The 17,453-nt window shown below is 35.8% G+C and overlaps 2 long non-coding RNA genes across 2 annotated transcripts; both read left to right on the top strand.

Annotated features, from left to right (window-relative positions):
- The first annotated feature begins 2,454 nt into the window (after positions 1-2,454).
- LOC139137704 (uncharacterized) lies at positions 2,455-11,388 on the top strand. The gene is made up of 4 exons (XR_011553443.1): positions 2,455-2,683; positions 6,926-6,998; positions 9,486-9,609; positions 11,170-11,388. It is a non-coding gene; the product is annotated as an uncharacterized lncRNA (long non-coding RNA).
- A 4,325-nt stretch (positions 11,389-15,713) lies between these two features.
- Positions 15,714-17,072, top strand: LOC139135524 (uncharacterized). Its single transcript, XR_011553006.1, has 2 exons — positions 15,714-15,794; positions 16,169-17,072. It is a non-coding gene; the product is annotated as an uncharacterized lncRNA (long non-coding RNA).
- Positions 17,073-17,453: the final 381 nt, after the last annotated feature.

Genomic DNA, 17,453 nt, shown 5'->3' with positions numbered 1-17,453 from the left:
TGTGAGATTCTAGTATTCCTCACTGAAATGTTTTTAGTGGTTTTTATCTTAGGGTTGATTTGTGACAGAGAATAATCTGACTGACTGACTTGGTCACTTTAATGTTGATTAAGCAGCCTACTTGATTGAGTCAGAAATTCTGCTTGTGTATAGACAAAACAGACCCTGCCGAGGGTTGTAAATGATAGCTAACAATTTGCACCCTTTGCTAAAAATTGAGACACAAGATACAACTTCCATTCATAACAGCCCTTGTGCAATAATAAGTTTATTGGGGCAACACACTTTTATGAGACCACTGCTATAGCATCAAGCAGACATACGGTAGTGTGGCCCATGCAGACGGTGTGTCTGGGAAAACTGAAATCAACTGCACATATTTTTATACAGTTAGTTGTCTTAACAAGACTTGTACATGCATGGACCAGTGCATGGTAATGTTACATTGTATCTGAATCTTGAACACAGGATGCCAATCATAAACTCTCATTTACAACATTAACCCCAGATAGAGCTGGTTTTGCCTTTGTACAAACAGAATTTCTGACTGCATCAAATGAGCTTAATCAACAGTAAAGTGGTCATGGGTGTAAGTTGGTACATGTAGCTTGCTACTGCAGCAAGTGAGACCTCAGGATGATTCTGTTTCAAACTGTAGCCTACTACTGTGTACTCACAACCACTATACTGTTAACCCATCAAATGAACTCATGATAACAGAAAAGCAGAGTAGCATTGTTGACTGAATTGAAAGCAGAAAATTCAATGGGTCAAGAAAAAACAAACCGAGGTTTACAATGTATGTGTAAAAATTTCTTTGTTCTCAAAAGAAGTAATTCATTTAATGGTCAATGCTGCATTACCATTCTTGGAGACTAAGCCATACATTTAGTAGCTCCTTTACTTTCATTCTATACATGGTAAGTATATTCATGAAGTACATCCATGCGAAAAAGTAAGATACACTCATGACCTCTTGGTCTTGAATTGTCTTTTTGAGCCTAAGAAGTGACGTTTATCAGACATATTACAAAGTGACAAAATTGCAGTTAACTGTAAATCTGTGCTGGAATATCGGTGAAATCATACCAGGTTGTTTTTATACTCTTAGGTGTTTTATACTCTGAGGAAGCTGTTCATGTTCTCCTACATGCTAGATTTTATTGGGATTTTTACAAAATTAAAGATTGAGTTTTGCCATTTTGAAGAGTTCTTTCACGTTCATACCTGTATGTCTTCAAAATTGTGTGTCCACTAGCCTAATTTTGGGGGTTCATTTAGTTCATTAACTGAATTTAAGAATTATATGTATTTTAAGAATATCTTTGACAGTGCTGATACGGATTGAAATTATAAGACTAGCAAAACTGGTGCACTATATTTTCAAATATTTGACTTCAGGTGAAGATTGTTAAAGAGTTTTGTCATTTTAAGGAAGCTAACAAGTTTCTTTATGTCAGTGAATCATGAATGGTTTAAATCATCCCAAAATTAATAAACAGCTAAATGAATAAATTTTAATAATTTTACATTTTATCACAATGTGTAAAGTACTGTTTTTGAGTTTCATTTGTGTGTGTGTGTTAATCCATGAGTTTATGCATGAATTGATGTGTGTGAGTATAAATTTACCGGTACATGTATGCATGTGCGTACCAATATGTCTGTGAGTTTGTACGAACATACATACTGTAAGTACACACACACATACACACACATGCACACACACACACATTGTGTGTGTGTGTTTGTGTATGTATGATATATACATTCATACATACCTTTACATACTGTGTACATATGTATGTTTGAATATACATATGTATGTATGTACCGGTATGTACCAGGGTATGTATGTATGTATGTACTGGTATGTATGTATGACATTCTGTCCATGCTTCCATTACAAATACCTGAGAACCACAACATGTATTACCTTAGCATTTGGTAGGAAGATGGATCATGTGTTGAGAATAAGCAAGCAGAAAAATGCGAATGTACAACATAGTGCTGCACACAGATCAATCTTATTGATATCACATTTAGAGATGATGACACTTTCACTTCTGCTTCTTTTTGTTGTTCTCATTAACTGATTGTCCCCTCACTACATTTGGCCCACTGCCATAGTAGAGCCCATTCAAATGTCATGCTTAGTCCCAAAGTGTTTCTCTTTTTTTCTTCCTGAGAGCCATATATTTCCTTTGTTACTGACGCAAAGGCTAATTTGCATATTTTATGTAATTCAAATGGTAAAATTCAGCCCATACTGTGAAATTGTCAAACAACCAGGTACTAGGGAGTGGACCTGATTATAGTTGTTAAGTGTTTGCTTGAACTTTACACTGAGTAATGCTTTGACCAATCAGGAATCAGCAGTTGTAATAAACCTTTGAACTTTCCTGAAATGTATTACGTGCCACTATTGATAGGTGAAAATATTACATACTTAAGTAAACTTAAGTATAATTCTCGGTATAGGCAAATCTCATAGATTTCGTCAATTGTGAATAAGTCAAAGGCCATGACAGGTGACACATACAGTCAGTTAAACATTAATGTGGCTCGCGCTCCAGTTTCATCATGAAGTTCTTCCCTAGAGTTCTTCCTTTAATGGTGGTAGGCATGATCTTTACTCATGTTTCTCTCTGCAGTGTAATTTCTCAAGCCAAAAAGAAACCACGTAAGTACATTCTCTCTCTCTCTCTCTCTCTCTCTCAGATAAAGAAAAACTGAAAGATACTGAAGTTTGATATGATTAACAAGTGCCTAAGCGATGCATATCTCAATTTAATGTCTTAGGTTTACATATAAGGCAGCCTACACAAACATCTAATTTGGGGAAGGAGTATAGGAATTTAGAAATTTTAGATTCCATTTTTCAGACCTCCAATGGTGTGGTGCCCTCTGTGAAAAGTTAGATGAGCAGAGTGTTAATTGTTGTGTGTACTGTGCACTGCAGAGGTGTACATAAAACTGATCCATAGCTAGGTCAAATGTCAACTGTTCAATACCGGTATATAGTACCGCGTATACCATATTGCCTTTAAGTTTATTTTTTCAAGGATATTTGACAAATTTCACAACAACACGATATAGCTTTTGCAAGCTTAGGTCTAGCTTATGTCCAGATTTATAACTGACCACAGTGATTTGGTAGAGTCTTTTATGTTAAAGGTCATTCACTGTGATGTCAATGCTATAAATGCGGAACACACACTTGTTACCTTTTGCCTTGTGATCAATATGACAAAAAGTCGTAAACAAGACCACAAAATGGCAATGCTACATGTAGCATTGCCACATGCTACATGTAGGGTCCCCTATATCCTAATTTACTGACTGCCGTGATTAGGTAGTCTTGTATGTCAACAATGCTATAAATGCGTAATACATACCTACACTTCTTACCTTTTGCCTCTTGACCAATAAGATAAAAAAGTCGTAAACAAGACCATAAAAGTGCAATGCTAAATGTATTGTCGTAGAAGTACTAGTGTGAGAGTGTTTTGATCATGCAGGATGCTCACAGTAAAGTGGATGATATGACGAGTTTGTGTTTTAAGCTAATGAGTTCACACACATTAGCTTATGTTGTACTGATGTCTGTCTGTGTGTCTGTGTGTCTGTCTGCCTATCTGTCTATTTATATGATATGCGAAGAACACTTTGCGTTTTTAGCTCATGAGTTCACACACGTGAGCTTATGTCGCACCGATGTCTGTCTGTCTGTGTCTGTGTGTGTCTGTGTGTCTGTCTGTCCATCTGTCTGTCTGTCTGTCTATTTGTATGATATCTGAAGAACACTTGAATGGATTCAAGTAAGATTTAGAGAGCCTCCATTTTTGATGGGGAGGGGGTCGGTGGAATTTAAGTTACAAATGAGTGCAAAAAAGCGACCCCCATCCAAATAAGTTTTCTAACACTTGACACCCCCCCTAAATTCATCAATTGTAAAATATGACCCATCCAAAAAATATAATCTGCTTTGATTCATTAAGGCCAAAAAAAAAATGAAATGTTTCTGGTCAGCGCGCGCGTCACTTGAACAACAGCGCGTCACCCTTTTTTTTCCTGGTTTGAGGCCGGCGGCAGTGGCAAACTACATACTGATTACTATAAAACACGAAACCAAAACGGCTGAAGAGAAAGAAAATTCTTTGGGGCACATGATCAGTGACTGCATGAACAGTTTAAATGTTACTATATTGATAAAACTACAAAACTCAGTGTTATCCCCAGGCCATAGCGGTCCCGCTACGCTTTCGCCTCTCCCCCCCCCCCCCCCCCGCTACGCCTTGATTCTCCCCGCTACGCTTTAAAATATTCCCGCCATCCTTTAGTTCACACGCTCTGCGTAGCTACCAGCTGATGCATGCATTATCTACACATAAGCGCTCACTGCAACTTTTAACCTGGTGAAAGAGTGGAAGGTGTGAAGTATGGTATGCATCAGATAAGTTGTCCGGAAGTGTTGAGAGGAACGTTAAAACAATAGAAGAATCGGCTGGGTTGTTCACAAATTTTCATTCCAGAACGACTATTACGACCAACAAAGACAGTATACATCGCGGACAAGTGTTCACAGAGGTAGGCGGTGTAGCACTAGCAGGGCCTTTGATCACATTCCCATGCTTTGATCAACGAAATGGACCGCAAAAGAAACAAGAGTTGACTGGTGAGGTTGATTATGATTGTACAACGATGAGTTTTGTCTGAGTACGATCACGATCGGGATCGAGTTCACATTGCATAACTTTCAATATGGCGGCGGCCATGTTGGTCGACAGGTTTTTAAGGTGTTGACATTGATCCTGGCGTCGCGTTTGGTTCCACTCTGACACGTTCTCTGAAAGATTTTACACCTGATTTTCGAGGATTCTAGTTGTACTTAGTTCATGTCTTGTGATCATCTTGGTGGTATTTTAAAATCAAGAATCGAACGACGATGTTCAGTGGAAGTAGAAGTTATGCGGGGGGGGGGGGGGGGGGGGGGGGCCGCTGGTTGAAATCTATCCCCGTGATGAAAAATTATTCGCGTGTTTGTCGTTCAAAAATGATATAAAACTCAATTGCATTTGAATTGCTCTTTGTTGGCAAGTTTTGACAATTTATTAGCAATATATGTATTAATGAAACTCCAATCAGACGAACCATTTCTTGCTCTCAAAGTTTCAATCTGAATCTTCTGTTTTAATTGCAATTGAATTACAATACTGTGATGATTTATTTAAGTGTAATAAAGAGTTTCCATGATGTTCAAACTGCACACTTGTGTGTTACCATTGCATTTTGTTGTGAGTGTACATGTATGTGTGGATGCATGTGCAAGCTTACATCCATATGCAAATATAAATTAATGATATGCAAATGATTATGCAAATTAGCCGCTAAGCTTTGGCGCTTTAACTGACCCTGCTCCCTCCCTTGAGGAGGAGGAAAAAAAAAAAAAAAAAAAAGCCGCGTCGCCGCACCATTTTTTAAAGAAAGGCCTGACCAGAAACATTCTTTTTTTTTTTTTGGCCTAACCATTTGCATGCACCCTAAGGCCCTGGGTGAAAAATAGTGACTCTTCATAGAGTTTGCAAGAGTGACCCAGCCTCCCCAATTTTAATGAACAAAAACCAGTGATCCACTCCAAGATGTCACAGTCCGTATCAATAATTTCTTAATTGACATATAATTTCTTATTTGACCTCCGAACTTTCAAAGAATCCTTTTTTAACTCTACAAATAATCACTCGGGTGAAATTCCGATATTTTTCTTCTTCAAATCTTCTCTTTCAAAGTAGAACGAGTAGAAGTAAATTGTACCATAAAACTCAAGGAGATGCACTTTTTTGTGTACTTGGGCTATATTCAACATGTTTTAGTGAACAGTGATGCATCTATTGTCCTTTTTGTCTCCTGATCTTCCATGTGTTGCTGTCTGGCCTTATCTTGTGTACAAGATGTTTCACTGTCATAAGCGACCCAAACTCTTCTTCAATAAATGAGAGTCAGAGCTTTCTCTGTCACTTTCACTGCCGATGTACAGTGACAGTGACAATGTGGGCAGATGTAGCGTGGCACTGACTTTAATAGCATCAGTAGCATTGACAATTTTGACAATATATTTGTTTAGTTTATGCAACTGCGGTTTTGTTCTACTCCCTACAGCATGTTGAACTGTACAGTATTCAGCTCGCCAACACAGTCTGTGTATGGGCACTGTGCATTTGTATCGTTGACTTTAAGTCTGGGCTAGATCATCATTAGTGTGTAAATACACACGCTTTATTGACAAACTGAATATTGTGTCTTTCAGCATGCAGTGGGGAGATAGAAAGAAACTGCATTTGACACATTGCATAAAAATATTGAAAAAAGAAATTATCAACATTTGCATTTTCTACCCTGTTTCAAAACCTATACTGACTATTGACAAACTGAATATTGTGTGTTTCAGCATGCTACAGGGAGACATAAGGATACATTGCACAGAAATATTGAAAACAATTATCAAAATTTGCAGTTTGTACACGGTTACAAGACCTACTTGTTGTTTTTCTAACGAAAATAGATGCAATCCATACGATTTTTTCAAAATAAAGGTCATGAAATGCACCAAAATGGTTCTATTTTGTTTAAATATTACTATCATTAGAACCCTTTGCACTTGTTTATTACATAAAAATGTTATTCATTTTTCATTGAATTACCCGCAAAACTATGGAACATGAAAATGTAAAAAATAAAATGAAACAAAATATTTTCAAGTCCCCTTGTACGCGGAGCAAAACTTTCAAGTCCCCCCTCTACTAACCCCAAGAATTTTCAAATTCCTGTCCTGAATTCCTCCAGACCCCATCCCCACGTTAGTATTTGTGATTGCATTGATGCATCGCATTGCTTCATGACTTTCTGACCGCCTTGATATTTGCAGGTACCTCTGTGTGCTTACAAGATGTTATGGAGGAAAGATGTGATATCTTTAACGAGAAAACAAACGGCAGTTGGTAAGAGTCTTATATATATTTGAACATTACATTCGTACAAAAGTCTTGGATTTTATTTAGATCCTCGGCCTGCATCACTTCGAGACATACATCATGTGGTATTTTCGTTCTTTAGTGTTTCCAACTACATCCCTGCCATTGTGTTCCAAACGAAGAGTCACTTGCAACCTAAATTGTTCACAATATTGCATCACTAAAGTAAATGAACCCTGTATATTGGTCTGCATTCCCTTTTTACCGCTGAAATGCTAAAAGCGAAAGTTGTTTGCAGTTGAGTTGTTGTAATCTAATACTGACGTTTGTCAAAGCATAGTGTGTATCGTTGAGTCGGTGCAAGAGCTGTATGATCTGCAGTTTCCTGTAGTTGATCGGTGTGCAGCAAAATCAGTAATTGTAAATATTTATTATTATTATTATTATCATTATTATTATTATTATTATTATTATTATTATTATTATTATTATTATTATTATTATTATTATTTATTATTATTTATTATTATTATTATTATTATTATTATTATTATTATTATTATTATTATTATTGAACTTATTCAAACTTGAATTGATTTTAGATATACCGTATTTAGGTTGTAATACCGGGCCGAATACCACTCATTTCTGCAAGACTGAAAAATAGAAGAAAATACCTAAATTCATCATATATTAGTCAGTGAGTCCAATTTTATCGTTTTCATTGACGCGTTTTTCGTTTGTATGGAGGACCTCCCCAATGTTTATTAATGTTGATAGAAAAATGAGGAGAATTAGCCTGTCCACCCATATTCATAACAACCGAACATTGTCTGATTAGAAATGTTTATAGTATGACAAAAGCATGATATCTGCTGCGGTCGACTGTCATGTTGTTATGGTAAATTTAGTAATTACATTACATCATGCTACCATGCCCCATTCTGATTGGGAGCTCATTCCACCGATGCTTAAATACTGTTTTAACAGTGCTAAAACGGACCCTGATATAGCATATTCGAAATTGCCCAGTCGGGGTGTATTTGAATCGTACCTATGTAAACTTAATACCAAACAGTCCGCCTTGTTTCAAAGACCGAAGTCCGAATTTCGAGACACACACAAAGAAAGGTTTGTATCTCACCTCATGGTGAAAGTAAGTCTGGGTTGATTGTGAAAGAAATCTCGGAAGCAGCACATTCGAGTATGATGTACACAAATCATAGTATTATGGCAACGGCGTGCTTCTTGCTCGATTCGGCGGGAGTCGAAACGCGACACATACATGTAATGTACATCACCGCTCACAAATTGAAGCTAGTGTTTGTTCATACACAAATAACTTGACACTTCCTAAGAGTAAAGGTATATCAGATATTCTTTCCCAAAGTTTTGGCTGTAATAGACCAGGGTGTTTCAACGATGTAGACCAGAAAATAACAATGTGATAACTCCTGCGACTGCGTCAAAAGGACTATTGTAAATTTACGAAAAAATGTTAATTTTATGCTTTAAACTCTTGACCCGCTTTCTGTTTTTGCGCAGCAGGTCGTTTTTAACAAGTTAGTTTTCGCATTGTAATGTGACGAAAAACACTGTTAATGAACGCAATACATGTCTGGTCGTTGTTATACTTTTAACGTAATCCAATTTTATAAAATGCTCGGTCTCGGGGCTAAGTTTCCAAAGTTCGATCTCTCAGATGTTCGTTGTGTGCAGTTGGGTCTAAAGTAACGAGACTGCCCAAATAGCAGACAGAAACACACATCGGCTCGTGCTATATATCGCGAATTGTATCAAAATATTGTGTATACCTGGAGAGGGATGGTTATAGCTTACTACTTAAAAGTACCTGAGGATAACCTCATTCAGATTTGTTAAAATAATGATGCCATTTCCATATGTAAATCTGGAGTCACTTTGCTAACTGTTTTCTTTATTACAGCTACATCTTTCGAAATTGGCATGTTTGTTTGCAGGGATGTGCAACTGTTGACACAATTTTCGAATAAATCAGTTATCCTATTTTCCGCCACAACCTATTATTTTCTTATACCAATTGTGCAATAGCTTTGAAGTGTGATCTTAGGAATGACCTCATTCAAGGACTTTATAATGGTAATATCAAACGCATTATCATAATTTATGTAAAGTTTGGAGGTATAAATTTCTCATTTTCCATCACAATGTCATTTCCACAAATACATATGTCTCATACACGAAAGCATGTTCAGTTCATCTATCAAAGTACCATCATTTTGTTGCCTGCATACTTTCCAACACAAAAGGTGACTGAGAATGTGCCGATCTGTACGATAGAAAAAATGTGTAGTCTATTATTGTACAAATATTCTTGACGTTATGCAAATCTGACGTCTCAAATAAATTCACGTGTGACCATTTTCTGGCCCAAACTTTTACAAGAATGAAAAAAGGGTCTCTATGTTATTTCTGCATCCCTAAATTACCAACGTTCTAGCTTACCCTCGCACTGTCATATAATTTAATCTGCAGGAACTGTAAAAATATCACGTCAACGTTCGTCGATTCATTTGCATTCAAGGGACCTTGTGATTTATCTGAAGATGATTTTTCCACTTATTTAACAGCTACCAATCAAACTATTCCGATTGACAAGGTCAGTAACTATCAACCAACTCCGTCATGGCTTTGTTACATACTTAATTACCCTCACATTGACATAAAATTCCTAGTTTCAGTTCATTTTCAGAAATGGCTCCCAAATGAATTTTGTAAGTAGTGCACGATTGAGCACTAACTCCACAACTTTTGATGGTGCCATAGAGACAACTTGTGGTAAAAGAGTCTTCCCACTTAGACACAAAAGATCCCTTATCATACCATAATACGTCACAGAATATGATGTGCCTGGCATTTTTCATTTCACCCATTCAGATAAAATGAGATACGTTAGGGTTCCACTTAGATGGTTTTAAAAACTTTTCAAATTTAGAATATTATGCAAGTTATTCTAGTATATTATCAAGGACCCTCCTTAAACGTAGGGTAAAAAATAATTTCTGTAGCAATTAGTCCTAGATTTTACCCCATTTTCGGTTTATGTTGACCGGACTAGTAGAACAAAATTAGACATGCTATAGCTTCTCTAGTGAAAGAACACATTTTAAAGTACGACAACATAGCATTACATACAATCTCTCAATCATTCCACGCAAGTTATCCATTAAAGATGAATTTGAGGCGATTGATGAAGAAAGTGTGGTGAACTTTCGAAACATATCGTTAAAGGATCTTAGTTTATACAGTCTGTCCACTCTGGAATAGACACTGCACTGACACGCAAGCTGTGTGTCGCCGTGGCTAATCATTTCTATACACATAACAAGGAAACGTAAAATACACTTACAAAATACACAGAACGCAAACAACCAATGTTGAACGATGTGTAGAGTTGCTTTTTTATTACATAGATAAATATCAGAGGGCTAATCTTCAAAATGCTATGACAATATAGACTAATTATATTTACAGTTGATAAGTATTACATTTATTGGTATTTTTATGATCACCACTTATTACAATTATGGTTTGTGTTTTTATTACACTGTGATTGACTTTTGTTACATTTATAGGCGATCTTAAATTTATTGAAGCATTTTATCACAATTATGTTGATGTTTCATTTATGGAGATTATTATATGTATGGAGGTTACGTGGTACGCAGTGTATTTGTCAATGAAACTAAACTTTTAAGGAGAGTCTTTCTCATGCTAAATAGTGAATGAATGATGAAATACTAGAAAGAGTAACCAACATGTAATTCAGTGAATTTCGAATGTTTCTCATTTCCCACCTTATGTGGAACTGAAAAGTGAAGTTTCATTCGAAGTCATAACACGAAAATGTATGCATATGATTTTCGTTATACCACCTCATGATTTATGACACATAAACCCTATGTCCACGCTCTTAAAACAATGAATACCAAAGTTTCTTTTACAAGCGGTGGACCTGTACAAATCATATATTGCTGTTATATTTGGGAACCACTCAACTTCGAAACGTAATAGTCGTTAGGATCAAAACGAATATATGTCTACCTATTTTCTTGTGCCGCATGAATTATCTTGCCTTGGTCAATGTTGCATGTAAGTTTACAATGATTACAATATTTTCTAACATAAGTTTGTTTTGTTGATATTATTGTCTTGTAAGACGATGCTTTGGAGTGGACGAGTAGTCAAAGTGAGAGCGATGAAATTTTCTTCAAGATGCAATTTTGTGACCCTTTCGCACACACTGACTGGTTGCCAACCTGATGAAGTCCAATTTTGCGGGCAAAAGAAGATGCCGGGAGTAAATTACTTTGAATGTGACAACTGTGAAAACTCTAACAGTACTTCTTCCTATAACACCTATTGGAGAGCGGTATCTATGAATGTAAGTCTGACGCCAAAACACTGTTTCGATCTATGACAATTTTAATGTTGTCTTCTTTTACCTGTAGTGTTAAAATCATATGTCCTCCTCATTCTACTTCAACAGAGAACTATGTACTATAAGCAGCATGTTATGTTTTCATAAGTGTGGAGGATCTTCGCTACACTGGTCCTCCTATGCGACTAACACTTCATCAATGTTGATCATATACGTAGATCATATGCCAAGCTCCTTGTTCCAAATTGACTCGTATACAGTCACATCGGAAATAGTAAAAGTGATTATACTCACTGGTCAGTAAATTATCTAGTATGCATCCATGCACTTATTGCATTGGTCCTATAAGTGAAATTAATGTGTGGTGGGCAAACACTAACTGCTTGCAACTATTTATTTTTTGGTGAAGTTCTGCAACAAAGCGAAATCACGACTTTTCCTTTGCACATTGTCTTTGCTTTACCACAGTTTTATCTTGTTTAAACATGTAATGACATAAATGGATCCCATACAAACACTGTTATTTATTTAGTCGAGCGATTTTGACTGCAACGTCTTCGCCCTGTCACTTGCTGCTGTATGTTGTGAGTTTGAATCCGATCACGAATTTACTGCAGTTGACTGTAAATTCATTCGCAGAGCTCGCTTAAATACAACCATTCATAACATGATTGTATAAGGCACGTCTAACCGATGTACAAGAGATACAAATAGTAACAATAATCATTAACATAATCGTTCAAACAACATCAACAACAACAATGGTTTATTCAAAACTGAAAAACAGTTACCATAGGTCGAATGGGTTTTAATTATGTAACTCAAAAATGGTTACCAGAGGTAAAAATACTATTTTGAATTATTACAGTTATTAAAAGTTTATTTATAAAATGATGACAATGATCAAATAATATTAGTTATAGAGAATATAAGAATAATTTGAAATCTAAAAGATCGATAAAAAATTAAAGACATGTATGGTTGGCTTAGAAGGAAGTCAAGAAACGTATCAAGGGCATAGTAAATACAAATATGGATAAATGAAAGCATACATGTAACGACAGCTAAGCAACCAAGATTGGTAAAATTTCAGCGGGGAAACACACTGATTTCGTACACACTACACTGTGACTTTGTATCTAGACCTTATAGATAATTCTCGTTGTATGTACGTTGTTCCATTCAGATTGCTAAGCAGGCAAGAGGAGTTGTTCCAGCTATCTTAAGCTCAAAACGGGATTACGGTGCTTATAATTCAAGCAGGTACAGTAAATTCAAAGTTTTTAATAAGCTTTGCTGAGAAAGCAGGGGCTGAACATGCTTATGGCCCAAAGACCAAAACTTACTGGGAACGTGCTTAAGGGTGATCGAGCCACTAAATTTTTACTAACAATTTTCGTTATTTTTCGCTAACAGTAAGACTTATATGTGAGGATGAGATTACGACAAAAAATCAACGTGTCACCAAATTAATCTGACAGCCAGAAGGACTTAAAGTACACCCACTTTATCCCATTCGAATGACAGAAATTATGAATCTCCCGCAAGCGTTGCCCTACCCGATATATTTACTTTCAGATCCTTTCTTGAAATGCCGCACTTGTTTTATTTACAAGTGAACCACATTGAATAATAAATGAAAGTTTTAGCTATTTTTGGCTGAATCATCACTTTTCAGGCCTTACAAAACAATAGTTAAAGCTGTTGCAAACTTAAAAGTAATGACCACGCCTTATCCATACTTTGTAGAATTATTCAGATTTCCAATCCGACAGTTTTGTTTAATTTCGCATAAATTATTGTTCAGATATTGCATATTATATAAATCAAATAAAAATATAGAGTTACCAGCCTATTAATATTTACAATGCTACATCGCTTAACATCACCCCTCCCCATATGTGAAATGGGAAAAAATCACAATTTGATGAGAAATATGTCCTTTTCAAATTATTTTGTTAGGATTTTTATCGACATTTCAACATATAAAACTTACTCGAAGATAATATAATGATCATTCAATCATCACTTACAACGTCCGCTTTCACGCTAAAAGCTCTGACAATAAGTTGTATGAAGATAGGTTTCCATCAAAACCACGGTGTAATTTTTACAGTTGGCATTTTGAATACCAAGGAACGCCCCCTTTAACCATATATGGGCATATTTAGATTATAGGTGACTGTATACCTTTAAAGGTATACAGTCACCTGTAATGTAATGTAAGAAAACGATGTCATCTTTGTCTGTCATAGAAGCTACACATAATGAATAATGCTGATAATTCTACTCTGTTAAACACGCTCTGAACTCCACCAAAAACCAAAGTATAATGGTACGTCCAAACAATTCAAACGAGAGTCAATTAAGACATAAGAAAAATTTAGTACCGTCTATCTGAGGATTGCAGAAAACATGTATGTTCAAATATATATATATATATATATATATATATATATTATATATATATATATATATATATTATATATATATTATATATAATATATATATATATATATATATATATATATATATATAGTAACGTGATATTGAAATATGACAGGTTCCCCAGTGTTGTGTAGCGTGGAAATTTAAAGTAGAAACTAATTGAAAAATTGTAATTTTGAAAATTGAAAATTTGCTTTGCACAGACACCCAGATGTACTTGTGTGTTTTTCAATTTAGTTTCTAATATATATATATATATATATATATATATATATATATATATATATATATATATTATATATATGTGTGGTGTGTGTGTGTGTGTGTATGTGTGTGTGTATGTGTGTGATGCACATAAACCATCAATAATGTGTTTATGTGATACATGATGGCCATATAGATCAATTCATCGGTGGATAGAAAGATAAACTAATGAATACTGTTTTGTTTTCTTTCGCTTGATTCGAAAGTATGTTTGGAAAATATGAACTACCATATCTACGTAAGGGTATTGTAACTGAAGTGAAGATCCTTCTTTTCGATACATCAGAGGAGTAAGTGATACTCTTTGTTTTTGCTATCAATTTACATAGAGACTCATATTCATGGATCAATTTTAGCGTTGTCACAGTGGACAGAATTGTCCCCGAGGCTGTCTTTCGCTCAGCAAGTGATGTATCCATCGCTTTGATAGTCAGTTCAGTTCAGTTCAATTTAGATGAGGATAAGGTATCCAGAGGATAATGAAATCTCTTAGTTCTCAACTATTGGCAGGGCGTCGCACAGGAAGAATTTTTATGGCGCAAAAACGTTATACAATCGTTACCGATCAAAACGTTTCCACTGCTTAAATCTCTTCCGATTTCGATTGCGCCCGGTCGTCGTACAGAGCGGAGAACGGCAGCCATTGTCTCCGTTTACACTGAGAGTTGCCATGTCAACATGTGTCGACATTGTCACCTGTTCACTAATTCAGTGTTCGGATGTAGACCGTGGTGCGTGAACGGTAGAATTTTGCTAGAGTTTGTCTAAAAAATCACAGAACTTTAACGGAATAACTGCGGGATAACATAACAAGATTCAACATATTATGCCTTAATTAACTACCCGAAAATCCTTGTTCCGCCAAGCTTTTCCGCAATTTTTGTCGGCAAAATGTGATCATAGAGCGAGAGCGGCAGCCATTTTGTTTGTTTACTGTAGTTATTATTAAATTGGAGATGTACTTCAGGATTACTTCAAGACTGTTGACATTTATCGTACATATCTCGGCGTTTGCCGTAAAATATCATGACTAATATTTTACGGTACACGTCACCAAAATGTGCACGGTGGGATTTTCCAATATTAGGGCTTTCGGAAAATAAACACTTTATTAGGGTTCGGGACTTCCATAACTGAGAAAAATATAAATATCTGAAAGTGTCTATAAGGTATGTAGCTACATTAAGTGTTACTAATTTTAAATTTAGCAAAGGGTCTTTAGGGTTACCCAGAAAAGTGCAGGAAAACAACTACGATGCAGGTCGGACGGATATATCCTAGCTATATCAGGATCAGGATCAGACCAGATTAATTGGACGAAATTATTCTGAGCAAGGATTAAATAATAAATATGATGTATCGGAAATTCAGTACTGCTCACATTTTTTTTGTGTTTTACAAATATCAATAAGTTCGCGATGCCCTTCAACCTTTGGGGAAATGCATGTATCACCTTGGCACAAGCAGATCACTATTGCATGCATGTCGGCGAAAATACTTTTTATGTATGGCTCTATCTTGAATAACTAACGTCATGTGTTCTCCCCATGGCAGGTGTCAGATTGTTTAGCATGGTTTCAAGTACATTGTAATGATTCTTTCAGAGAGAATTGCAGCCGTGGGACAGTATTGGAACTCCTAAAAAAAATTGAATCCATGGGCTTCAAGGCGACTTGCATAAGTAATGATACGTAAGTCCTTCGAGTAAACCATTCCTTATAATATTTGTATCAACGGTGATTTTTTTTGTTAGTACAAGGTGTACAGTTGACGCTTCGACTGTTCATTAGATTGCCAAAAAGGGAACAGATCTTGGCATATTAAATGCTTCTCCTGCAAATATATCTGTTGCCTGTTTATGCCAGGAAAGTAGATTTATCAAATGTTTGCAAACCACATTTAATTTGAATGAACAGAACTTTTCCTTGGGTCCTATTGATTTGCAAACTTAATCAGCGTCAATCATTGATAAAATTACTATTTTTCCGGGAACAAACTTCCTTTAGCTTTACATAATGTCAAACTTAATTTCCGATTTTAAACATAATTTCTTATCTTTCTTCAGGGCTATCAAAAAAGTGTGTGACGATAGTAAGGCATCAGGCAGCACTGCAGACTTCTACCTTTGTGCTGGAGGGAAAATGGACAAACCAACAACACAAGCTATCCTGATATCTTTGCTTCTGTCCTTTATACTAAATAAAGTGACTTAAAATTTCCAGTTCTCCTATTTTATTCATGCTATTTTTATCGTGATAGTAGATTTGTAACTTTTGTGGTTTCTTTAACTTAAAAAAAAACGACCAAGAGAAATTAGCAATCATAATAGCCACAGAAAATATATTACATATCTCTGTAATATTTGGAAAAAAACAAGCAATTGCGTCTTTTAACATGCCTTTTTATGGATCTTGGTGAACAGAATAGCAAAGCAGGCATTTTTGTACTTTGTCATAGAGAATGCCTGGCAAGACACCAACCTGATCTTCCAATGATACCTTGTAGTGTTTTTTATGTTAAACATGCTATGCGAGTCAACAGTAGCTACCGATGTATAAACAAACATTGCAAGTATTTTTGCTAATCATTCGGTGCTGAGCCATCTTAACGTTTCATACAGTGACGGATGTATAGTCAGGTGTATAGTGGAGCTTATAGATCATTTCAGGACAGTAAACCGAGTCGGGATACAAAAACAATTAATGTAGGGCAGGTAACGTTGTGTTGATGGTAATGAATAAAATTAGCAAAGCTTATAAACTGTTTCCTGAAAAGGTGATGCGTTTATAGAAATTCATAAATAGCATTACCTATTGTAATGTTTAGTTTTTGTACCTAGATTGTTGTACCCAATACAACTATAAAAGAACGTTGAACTATTGTGTAGTTCAACAAATTTGCAAGAGTTCTTTATATGTGATACCCACACGTGACAAACTGATAAGAAAATAAAATTGTTTTGATAGAAATCCATGGGTCACTGTCATTAATGATTCTTCTAGTATTTCTTGCATTTATATTGAATTGTCATAACTCCTCAATCGTCTTCTGTTCGATGCAAAACACGACGAAATTTGTTTACGAAATGAAGGTAGAACGCACCTCGGGGACAGACATTGGGGTCCCCGACTCTCAAACTTTTACAATTCTCTTCTGATTTACAACATGTGAGGGTTCATTTTAAAGCTCTTGGTGAAAGAAAACCTTTCACAGGCTTGGTTTTTCGAAATTCGAAAATTTGTATTTTTCTCCATAGAGTCAACACATGGACGGCGACTGCTTTGAATTTCAAGGGTCAGCAAATATTAGGTCATTTGTTTCATCTCGTACCAAATTTTGCAGCGAGACCC

This window comes from Ptychodera flava, chromosome 1 (assembly GCF_041260155.1).
Source record: "Ptychodera flava strain L36383 chromosome 1, AS_Pfla_20210202, whole genome shotgun sequence".
Lineage (NCBI taxonomy): Eukaryota > Metazoa > Hemichordata > Enteropneusta > Ptychoderidae > Ptychodera > Ptychodera flava.
Note: the sequence above shows the minus strand (reverse complement) of the source record. Positions and strands in the feature narration are given on the sequence as shown.